The sequence below is a fragment of the Dioscorea cayenensis genome, unplaced genomic scaffold (assembly GCF_009730915.1).
Source record: "Dioscorea cayenensis subsp. rotundata cultivar TDr96_F1 unplaced genomic scaffold, TDr96_F1_v2_PseudoChromosome.rev07_lg8_w22 25.fasta BLBR01000772.1, whole genome shotgun sequence".
Lineage (NCBI taxonomy): Eukaryota > Viridiplantae > Streptophyta > Magnoliopsida > Dioscoreales > Dioscoreaceae > Dioscorea > Dioscorea cayenensis.
Genome location: NW_024087163.1, coordinates 12,405 through 24,455, shown reverse-complemented (window position 1 = coordinate 24,455; position 12,051 = coordinate 12,405).

Here is a 12,051-nt window from a genome sequence, read left to right as displayed (position 1 = left end):
TTCAATTTCTCAACCATAGAAAGGCTTTATTTTCTCAAAATGGACTTTTTATTTTTCTTTTTAACATGTGAACTAATCACATGAGCATTGAGTTACCCAATTTAATGGCTTCGCACAGACGTTGAGCTACCACATCCCCACACCCTACATTAGTGAGGAGTTAAACTCGGAACTCATTAGAACCGTGATCCCATTAGACTATGAATTCTTGGACACTTTTTTTCTATAAAAAATTTGATTGATCAGTGCTATTACGATAGAGTAATGATATTTTTACCAAATAATTTAGATATCAAGTTAGCATCCTAATTAGCATCCACGTCATTCTTTCTCTCTTTTTTTTTTCTTTTTTTTTTTTAAAATAAATAAATTTCTATTTTATCATCTAAATCTTAAATTTAAACCCTTAATAGTAAACACTAAACCAAAAACTCTCTTTCTAAGTCCTAAATTGTTTGCGATTTACAATTTATGGTTTAGGGCTTATGATTTAGGATTTAGGGTTTGGGTTTATGATTTTAGGGTTTAGTATTTATTATTTAAGATTTAAGTTTTTAGAATTTTGGATATATGATTCTATAGTATTTGGGTCTAGGATTTTAGAATGTTAAATATAGTTTTATAATTTTTGTTTATAATTTTAAGAATTTAGGGGTTTTAAAGGTTTGAATTTAAGTATATAAAAGAATGACGTGGATAATGATGTGAATAGCAAGTTAGTATTCATGTCATTTGAAAAACCTATTCGGTAACTCTATTATGTAAATGAGCAACGATATATGCACCGAATTCAATTTCCCGAATTCGGTGCACGAATGACGTGTCAGCCACTTTTTTTTAAATAAAATAATAAGTAAAGTAATGGTATAGTAAAGTCATCTTGCCCCACGTGACAGCCATTTGTTTCTTTTTTTTTAATAAAATAATTAGTAAATTAATGTTATCTCTTATAAAGAGAGTAGTTAGGTCTACAGCAGGTTCCATGGCTTCTTTTGCCAATGTTGGCGACCAATGTTGCCGCCGTCAAGGTCGCCGATCTTCCTGTTTCCAACGGCGGTGGTTGCTCTCCTCTCTCTCTCTCTCTCTCTCTCTCTCTCTCTCTTCCCCTTTTCTCCTTTTTTCCCATCCACCGATAATGAGTTAGGGCACCTTTCCCCGCCGCGTTCCCTCGCGGCCGAAGATGACTGTAGGGTCGGGTTACTCACCGCTCACCCCGCTTTATTCTTCCCTCGTGGCCGAAAACAATGGCAGGGTCGAGCAACTCGGAAATTTGAATCTCAATTTTTATTTTTATTTTTTTACAAACATGGCGTGGGGTGTGATTAGCATCAGAAATTTCATAATAGCTAGTTCATGTCAAATGAAAATTGATTTTTTTTTCCCTTGAATTTGTTATTCAGTTTTTGAATTTTAGAATCTACTGTTTTATTTTTGTGTTAAAGTTGCTTATTTTGTATGTGAATCTGAATTCATTCTCACATTGAATTTTATTAGAGCAGCAAACATAGTTTGGATGGATTGATTGTTATCTTTATGTGTGTCTGTGTGTAAATATGGCAGGGGATTAATTGGATTCATGAAGATATGCAAGCTGATTGTTGTGGAAGAGAAATGAGGCTTATGGATGAGTTCAATCTGATATTCACCAATTTATTTCAGATTTTGTATAGATTCTGAAATTTCAGTATGTATCATTTTTTGAGTAATATATTCTGAAATTTCAGTATGCAAGCTGATTTTGTAAGGATGAGTTGACTATAATATTAATTTACTAATTATTTCAGTATTCTGAAATTTCAGTATGACTTGACTCTCTTTAAAAGAGATAACATTAATTTACTAATTATTTTATTTTAAAAAAAAAAAAGAAACAAATGGTTGTCACGTGGGGCAAAATGACTTTACTATAACATTACTTTACTTATTATTTTATTTATAAAAAAAAGTGGCTGCCACGTCATTCGTGCACTGAATTCGGAAAATTGAATTCGGTGCATATATCGTTGCTCTATGTAAATATAGCATTACTCATTAAAATATAGTCTGATTAAAGTCCATATAAAATATTCCATGATTGTTTTTAATGCTAGGGAGTAAAAATGGTTACAATCGTGCACTTTTATGGTGATTTTTAAATTTTATTTAAAAAAATTATGATTTCCTCCCATAATAAAATAATACAAAATATTTTTTTTTTGTTAATTTAAAAATTAAAAATATTAAACTAGTCAAACTACTCTATCTTATTATATTTTTTTTAAACAATAAATGTTTTAAAAAAATTGTTAAGAAATTACACACTGATTATGACATTAACCAACAAACTAGGATATTCAAAGGAAACATATATTCTATCAATTAACTAAAGGCAAAGCTTGCACAGCCACCACCTTTTATCAACCATCTTGAAGCATCTATTCCTTTGTGATATAACTATAGGTTTGGAGATTTTTTTTAATGTGCTACTAATTGATCGACAAGGTTGTTCCACTCGATCTCTTAGGATTAGTTTTATACTTAATGTTTTATGTTCCAACAGAAGTTTTTGTATACTAATAATTTCCAGAATCTTTCTCTAAGTAGTATAGGGCTCAGCTTATTCAAGGCTTGAACCATATAAAAGGGTAGTCAGTGAAAGCATATCTAATCCTCTGTTCCACTCTTTAGTACAAGTTAATTAAGACTGCCTCCATTGTTGCTATCTCAGTATAAAGATGGATCTAGTTTAATTTTGATAGTAGCATACAACTAAAAGTTTATTATTTATATCAGACATGAAAAACCCCAGCATGGCTAACAAGAGAATCAAACAGCAAGGAGCAATATGAGAATAGCATGAAGCTATAGAAAAAACAAAAAATCTAGAATTTAGTAAGAACTTCTCTAATTGGCATTTAGCTACAGTTATATATGGTTAGATGTTTAATGGTTGCTCTAGCAATCAAGAAAAATCAGGCCGAGTTCTCTTAAAAAAATCAAGTTACACATGGCATTTTTAAAAAAGCCAAACAGTAGTAGTGATATATTGCAGATGCCACAAACGTAAGTTCAGAAAAGGAATTTTTATCCAACCACGCACATGATAATTACACATCACTAGTAAACCTAACAAACATGGTAATTAACAAATCATCTCACTAATTAGATGCCAAAACAATTATGTTTTTTGGCAAAGAGTGGAAAAGATACTCAGTATTTTCCTTTTGAAGTCCACAGAATATACACAAAAAGATACAAGCTCGAGCTTTAGGGTATATAAGAACTCATATGTTTTCATCCTACCATCTATCACTAGTCCAACAAAAAAACTTGGCTATGGGTGCCACATTTAAATTTTTTAATATATGGTTGCTGTAGCGGGGCTTTGCAGCATCCGCCCTTGGCACGGACGTGACCAGACCGCTTGGCCGAGAGGATGGCCGAGGAAAGATCATCATTTAAAAGCTAAGGCATGGATGATACGATCAGACACCACAATTGGTCATGTGCGGGAATGACTTCTCTCACAACTAGACTTGGGGCGTGATCGAGGCGCATAGGCGGGACCACGCGAAATGACCGATAGGGCGTAGTATTATCGGACATCATTATGCCGGGAAAGGCCAAATATATTCTAAGGCATGAGCCGAGAATATATACTTAATATCGAGTAGGTCTTCAATGCACTTACAGAGAGGCATGAGCGGTATGGCTCAGTAAGGGTCATGGTTCGCTTATCAAGAGGCATGGCGTGGGGAGACATGCATGCGGTAAGATGGACTTCCACAAGGCGTGGCGCGATGAGGCCCAACATGATGAACGGTATGGCAGCATGACGAGGCATGATACAGTATGGCACGCGTCAAGGCCAAGCATACCGGGTATGGGGCGGCTAATGCAACGAGACACGCGGCATGACCGACTGTCGCAACAAGCACGATGCGGGCCGACGTGAAGTATGGCTAGTATGGCTTGAGCTAAAGTTGAAATGACCAAGTATGGTTATTAATGGCCGAAAATACCTAAGAGGAGAGATTTCTCTTTGAGTGTTTGCTTATATATAGAGTTAAAGGGTTGCCTTGGAAGGGCAAGTTGGATTGTAGCCTCAAGTTGAGTTATAAACCTTCTTCACTCCAAGAGAACTAGTTTTTTCTCTCTTTACCTTGGTGTCCTTGCTCTTTGCTTCTTACTTAGCCAGATTCTTGGGATATTCGAGTGTAGGATGATTTATGGAAGGACAAGGCTGTATGGTGTCAATCTAGGCGGATAATCCCCATAATAAGTTGTATCAAAGCTGAAGGTTAAGAAGTAGGAAAGATTGCAAATGAACCAAGTGTAAGACTCCAATGCCTTAAAGACCTGGTGGGATTAGTCAGACCATTGTTAATAGGCTGGATATAACGGTGGGTTTCCCTTCGGAGGTTGGGGACATGTTACATCCCTTTGGAAGGTTGACGGTCTAACAAAAAATATAAGAGCTTTTTTTGGTGATCTACTCAGTGATAACTTCGATATTGGGTGAATGGACCAGTTTGGCACAAGGTTAGATCGTTTGGAGAGCAATGTGGAACAATTCCAAGGTATGTTGGATGTAATCCTTAAGGAAGACGTTCCCATGCCTTTCTGCCACAAGTGTCAAGCAAGACGCCATAGGCATGGCACGCCTTGCTGCATCAGGGATGTGGTCGGCTCCAACTCCCCAACAACGGTCGACTTAATAGAATCCAGATGTGTACCAATAAAACGGAGATTCTCGAAGGCAAAAGACTATAGGCAGGAGATGCGGAGACATCTTGCTCGGCCTACTGGAGTCATGACCCAGGACATGCCAATGAAGGTCGAAACAGCCCCCGAAGGTGTGGCTTGTGAGTATTACGAGGGGCCACATAGGGTACTCGAGTGTCTTGAGCTAAAGGACATATACCCATATGATGTAGAGGAGGATGGGGGCGCTGAGGGCCCTGCAGCTTATGGAAACCGACTGGACGTAGGTCGAGGAGAACAAGTGTACTGTTGAAGAGAAGCTTAGTTCCTCGACTTTTGTTTGTACTCTTTTTTTGTCCCTATAGATGTACTTTTGTGTTTGCAACTATGTAAATCAAGTTTAAATCACTATCTCTTTTATCTATGAGAATATGTATCTTGATGATGCATTTTTATATAGTGAGTCTATGGAGGACCATATGCGTCACTTGAGAAAGGTGTTTTGCTGGTTGCAAAAACACTAATTCTACATCAAGTTGGAGAAGTGCGAGTTCGTTCAATATAACATCAAGTTCCTCGGGTACTTGATCACAAGGAGAAGTCCGGATGAACAGAAGGAAGGTGGAGGCAATCGTTGACTAACTAGCGCTTGGCAAAGTCTCAGAGTTGCGCTTATTCCTCGAATTGGCCAATTACTACCAGAAGTACGTACATCAAGGGATACTCCAAGATGGTAACAAACTTGATTGATTTGCTAAAGAAAGTCCGCCCATGGAGCTAAACGAGGATCAAAATTGAACTTTCGAGAAGTTAAAGGCAACCATTTCCAGCAAACTTGCGTTGAAACTTCTCGACTTTAAGGTACTCTTTGAGGTACACACGAATGCATTTGACAAGGCTGTAGGGGGAATGCTAGTTCAGGAGGGACATCTGGTGGTCTTTGAGAGCTGGAAACTTAAGGATGCGGAGCTGAAGTATTCAACGCAAGAGAAGGAGATGTTGGCTGTAATCCATTGTCTCCAGGTGTGGTGAGTTTATCTTTTGGGAACACATTTTGTGATTAGGACGGAAAATGTCGCAACACCTATTTTACTACCTAGAAGAAGCTTTCCCCGAGACAGGCTTGTTGGCAAGAATTTCTTTAGGAGTACCACTTTGAGTGGCAACACAAACCCGACAAGGATATCCAAGTTATTGATGCTCTTAGCCGAAAGTAAGTGGTGGAATATGTGGCCGCATTGGCTCAAGTGGAGTCTGATCCGATGGAATAGGTCAAAGAAGTGGCAAAGACTGACCCTCAGTACTTGAAGCTAGTATGAGACGTCGATGAGGGACTTGTGCGTCGGTATCAGGTGGAGGACGGGTTGCTACTTGCCAAAGGCAGTAAGATCTTTGTGCCCAAGGGGGCAAGCTTCGACTTAAGTTGATGAAGGAGCACCATGATACTCGGTCGACCGGCCACCCGGGTAGGGAAAAGATGAAAGCTCTTTTGTCCAGGAATTATTATTAGCTAGACATGGAAAGTAACATAAAAGCCTATGTCAAATCTTGTCATGTGTATCAGTAAGATAAACCGGAAAAGAGGAAGGAAGCGGGTATGCTATAATCGCTACCTGTTCCAAATCGACCGTGAGCATCGATTTCCATGGACTTTATCTTGGGTTTCCTAAAAGTCAATGATATTTTCATGATTATTCCGCGGTTATGGTTGCCATTCGGTTGTCGTTGACCGGCTAACCAAGTATATTGTATTCATCCCAACTCCAGCTACTTGCCCAGTTGAGAAGGCAACCACTATTTTTCTATGTCATGTAGTAAAGCACTTCGATGTGCCATAAGATATTGTGAATAATTGAGACACTTGGTTCACGGGATGATTCTGGATGCTATTGTTTGGGCTACTGGGAATAGAGCTAAAGTTCTCTACAACCAATCATTCTCAGACCGACGGGCAAACGGAGCACATTAATGCTTTTCTCAAGGAGTTCGTATCTCCATCACTATATCTCAACTTTCAAGAAGAATTGGCTAGACCTATTGGACATGTCGCAATTTGCTTACAACCTACATCAGTCCTTAGTAATCGGTTAGAGTCCTTTTGAGCTAGCATATGAATTTTAACCTTTCATTCCACCCGAAATTGCTAAGTGCAGCGCAGGCAACGGGTGTCCTGCCGCGTACAACTATGCTCTTAAGAGACAGGAGATGATGGAGAAGGCGAGAGATAACTTAGCAAAGGCTGCTAGGTGAATTAAGAAGTATGCGGACCATGGGAGGAGGTCCTTGGAGTTTAAGATAGTAGATCGGGTATGGCTGAAGTTGACGCCACAGGTGTGGAAGAATTGCATTAGAATTTACTCGGATGTCCGGATCAGAAGATGGAATGGCAGAGTAAGAAGAACCAACTGACTTATTTTCTAGTCCAATAGAAAGGTCTCCCCGAATCAAAGGTGAGCTGGGAGAAGGACACAACTTTTTGGCAGTTTGAGGAGTTGATTCAAGAGTTCCTTTAAGCTCAACCGACGAGGGCGTAGAGCTCTTTAGGTAGAGGAGGTTTGTAGCGAGGCTTTACGGTGTCTACCCTTAGCATGGGCGTGACCAGGCCACTTGGCCGAGAGAATGGCTGAGGGAAGATCATCCTCCAAAAACTAAGGCATGGATGGTATGGTCGGCCACCACACTCGGTCATCTACGGGAATGACTTCTTGCACAACCAAATTTAGAGCATAATCGAAGCGCGTAGGTGAGACCGAGCACAATAACCAAGAGGGCATGGTAGTACCAGACAGTACTAGGCCCGGAGAGGCCAAATATATTTTAAGGAATGAGCCGAGAATATATATTTAGGACCAAGTATGTCTTTGGCTCACTTATCGAGAGGCATGAGGGGTATGACTTAGTGAGGGTCACGGTTTACTTACCGAGAGGCATGACGTGGTGAGGCATGCGGTAAGATGGACTGACGCAAGGCGTGGTGCGAAGAGACTCAACATGACGTGTGGTATGGCAGCATGGCGAGGTGTGATACTGTATGGCACATGTCAACGAGACACGCCGCATGGCAAGCTGACGCTAGGAGCATCGTGTGGACTGACGCAAAATATGGCTGGTATGGCTTAAGTTAAAGTTGAAATGACTAAGTATGGTCATTAATGGCCGGCCATACCCAAGAGGAGAGGTTTCTTTTGGAGCCTTTGCTTATATATAAAGGCAAAGAGTTGCCTTGGAGGGCAAGTTGGATTGTAACTTTAAGTTGGGTTGTAAACCTTCTTCACTTCAAGAGAGTTAGTTTTTTCTCTCTTTACCTTGCTGTCCTTGCTCTTTGTTTATTACTTAGCCAGATTCTTGGGATATTTGAGTGTAGGCTAACTTGTGAGAGGACAAGGCCGCATGGTGTTAATCTAGGCGAATCAGCCCGGTGACAGTTGCCGTCTTTGACTAGTAAAACTTTCCATTTTTCTACAATTCATACCTGATAAGTGCTTAATTATATAAGTTTTTTTCTTATTGTAAATGGTTGTACTTCACTTGTTCATTTTATTAGATTGAGTGGTTTTGGTACTTAATTTATTTCTATTTCATATTAATGCAACCAATTATATGTAATTGCCACGAAAAAAGTGATTTTGGAGCAATTTAAAGTCAAAATGGATAAGTTATTGAAACTTTTGTAGTCTACAGGAGTGAAACCTAATTAATACATGTAAAATATACACTTGTGTAATTTAACAAATAACCACTATAACAAAGAACATGACCATGTACATATTTTCTTTTGTAGTGCATTTCATCCTAGTGAAATCTTTCTCCATTTCTTCCACCCATTCATCAACTTTATCGGATTGTTTATTCCCTCAAATGGCGACAGTTTAGATCTCCCTTATACTTTCAGTGTATGTTTGGATGGAAGTAATGGTTCCCCTACAAATGGGAACCATTACTTACATAACTTTATGCTTTTGTTTGGATGCCATTTTAGAGCAGTAATGGTTCCCCCCTATAAGTCACCATAACCCTGGAGAGGGGTTTATATTTCATTCCCCCCATGGTGGGGGGAATAGCCATTTCCCCCTTTAAAATTGCTTTTTTACCCTTGTAAAACTAAAAAAAATAATTTGCCCTAATATCTTCAACTCTCTCCATGTCTACAAATGCATGCTTCTCTCCAAATCTTTGTTGCGGCCGGAGATGAGGAGAGCCTTTTCACCTCTCTCCTTGTCTACAAATGCACAACTCCCTCTCTCTCTCTCTCTCTCTCTCTCTCTCTCTCTAGACTTGCTTCTCTCCAGATCTTTGTGTCGACCGGTGAGTTTTTTTTCTCATGGATGGAACCTTGTTAATTAGTCTAAAAAATAATGTTTTAGATGGTTCCTTTGATAGATTGTTTGCAAGTTTAGGCTTCCCTTTCTTTTAATTGATTTTTTGTTGGGGGGTTTTGTAATTTTGGTATAATTTATTTGTTTTTTATGTCTTCCTGGTTCCATGTATTGGATTTATAGATTGGAATCTATTCACAGTTTTATTTCTAACCGGTTGATTCCATTTGGTTGATTATTTTTAACTTTTGGTTAATGTTTGTTTCATTCCTAAAAGAAAAGGATATGTTATTTTCTTTTTCTATTTTTCTTTAAGGAATTTGATTTGGTATTTACATGGCTTTTGTCTTTTTTTAGTTTTAATGGATTGTTTTTAACTTTCAGACCATTCTTGCTTTGTTAGTTTTGTTTGATTTACGTCAATATATCAGACATTAGTGTTTCTAAATTTTATCCCAAAAAATTTGTTGGCTATGAATGACTTTCTTGATAGAATGTGTATATAAGTAAGTGACTATTTTCATTTTTTTTTTCATCTCTATATTGGATATAATGAAGCTATATGTTGTATCATAATTGCAAAATTCCATATCATACTTGTTGTCTTGTAGAAAGAAAATAAACCAACTTAATGATGTCCTTTATGACAATTATTGGCCAAAATATTTTTTATAGCGGCTGATGAAATGTGAACTCTCTTGAATGTTAGATCAGTTATGTTATTTCCACTTGTGAAATCTCAAGAAATAGGAGTTATTGTTGCTTAGTTTTGTTTCTGAGGAGTGATTATTTAGCTATATTTCACACATGTACTTGTACATCTAGGTTTTGGGCAATTTGATGGGCGGACTTGTAATTCCCGATATGGATGATCTTAGCGAAGTAAAGCTATATTTCTTGATGTACTTGTGTTACTTTTAAGTTTTAAACCTTATGATCATTGTATGTGCACAAGAACAATGTCGTCATGGAAGTTAGTTAATTTAATACGAAATTGAAACAAAATCAAGTAGGCGATGAAGAAAACATGAATACTTGAGACGGATTATTTATTAAAGTGACATAACATGCATTAATAAGTTACACATGGATCGTCGTTGTTTTCATAGGTTGTGTGAACTATTAACTACCACCGGTAGATTACGAGCCACGAGAAATGTTATGGTAGAGGAGATGGTTACTATGTTTTTAAACATTGTATCCCACCATGTCAAAAATGGAATAATTAAGTTTGATTTTGTGCGAGCGGTGGAAACAATTAGTTAGCATTTTTATGCTATGTTGCGATCGATTATTCTTTGCCATAGTGTTCTCCTAAAGAAACCAGAACCGGTCCAAGATAATTCAACCGATCCCAAGTGGAAATGGTGTAAGGTAATGAATCAAATTTTATAGTTATGTTTTTAAATTTTTGTTAGCGCACATAAATGAATGAGTAAAATTTTTTTTTTTAATCCGATGTAGAATTGCCTTAGAGCATTGGATGTGACACATATATGGGTGAATGTATCCACCGCCGATCTTCCAATATTTAGATCACGAAAATCTGAAATTACCACCAGTGTACTTACCGTATGCGGACATGATATGCAGTTTATATATGTCCTAGCTGGCTGGGAGGGTTTAACACATGATGCCCGGGTGCTAAGGGATGCCATTAAGAAACCAAACGGATTTAAGGTTCCAATGCATGGAATTACTTGTTAAATCATTCGGGAAAATTGAGGGAGGAGAACTCTCGACTCCAAAGTGCCGCATTGCTAGACTTACTTATAATCCCCTCCAATGTTGTTTATCTATGCTAGGTGGATTTTTCTACTAATCACAAGCACATCATACAAGAAAACTAGGTTTTTTTCCTCGATAGCTTTCAAGACATTAAAGACACACAATTAGATTCAAATAATAATGGATTGAAATTAAGAAAAAATTAAAGTGATAGGGACGCAAGTGTGCGTGCTAATCACATAATAAAATGTGCGTGAATGCAGAGTGTCAATACACAGGGAAGAAAGTGAATACTAGAAATAACTCTAATTCTAAAAAGTAGCCTAAGTGATCGAATGATGTGTGTGTAAACAAAAGAGAATAAAAGCAAGAAATTTGGGAATAAACAGGAGAGAAATCAAGGGAAGAAACGATATTCGAGCATAGTATCTGTCTAGGATTATGAAGTGCGAGACAAAGGTTGCCTATGTTTGCTATTTTATTTGAACCGAGAGATTTTCAGAATTATACTAAACTACGATTTCTCAGACGAAGAATAACTGAATAAGTGCATTAACACTCTATGAATTCTCACAGACATCCGCACAATCGAAGAAAGAGATTACCCCTAATCTAAATACGGAATAGAAATGCGATTTTTTTTTAAATTCACTCCACATGATTGCAAAGAGCACAGATATTATCACTAACTCACTCAGAAGGATTACAGGAGATGAAGTCTCCAAAGTACTCTAACCAAAGGTGTACTCACTATCCTCTTGAATTATGGTATGTTTATACTAGGTGAGAATTTCTTCTTATCACAAAACACATCAGGCGCATGAAAACTAGGGGGCTCTCACCATAATAGCAATTATTCAATAAAAATACACAATTAGATTCAAATAGAGATGATTATAATTAAGAAAACAACTAAAGCATCAAAGATCTAATAACCAATATGAATGAAATAAACCCTAGAGTTCAACTATGCCCAAACATCTACAAATTAGCCCCTTAGAGTGTTGGAGATTCATCTCCTTTATTCCCAAACTTTGCCTCCAAGAATCGCCCAAAAGAAAAACATAGAATGCCCTAAAACTCCTCATCAGTTCTATTTATACCCAACTACTTAAGGGTTACTTACGAACGTAAGGACGTGGTTGTAAAGGAGCTGGGGAAGAAAGTCACAAGCCTTATGGGACCACTTACTGCCATAAGTCACGTCTGTAAGGTCTTCTGTTTGTGTTACAGTCTAGCTTACGGCCGTAAGCGTTGGACCATAAACATTATTGTGTTGGTTTTTGCGACTACCCTTACGAGTGTATGTTGTGGTCGTAATTAA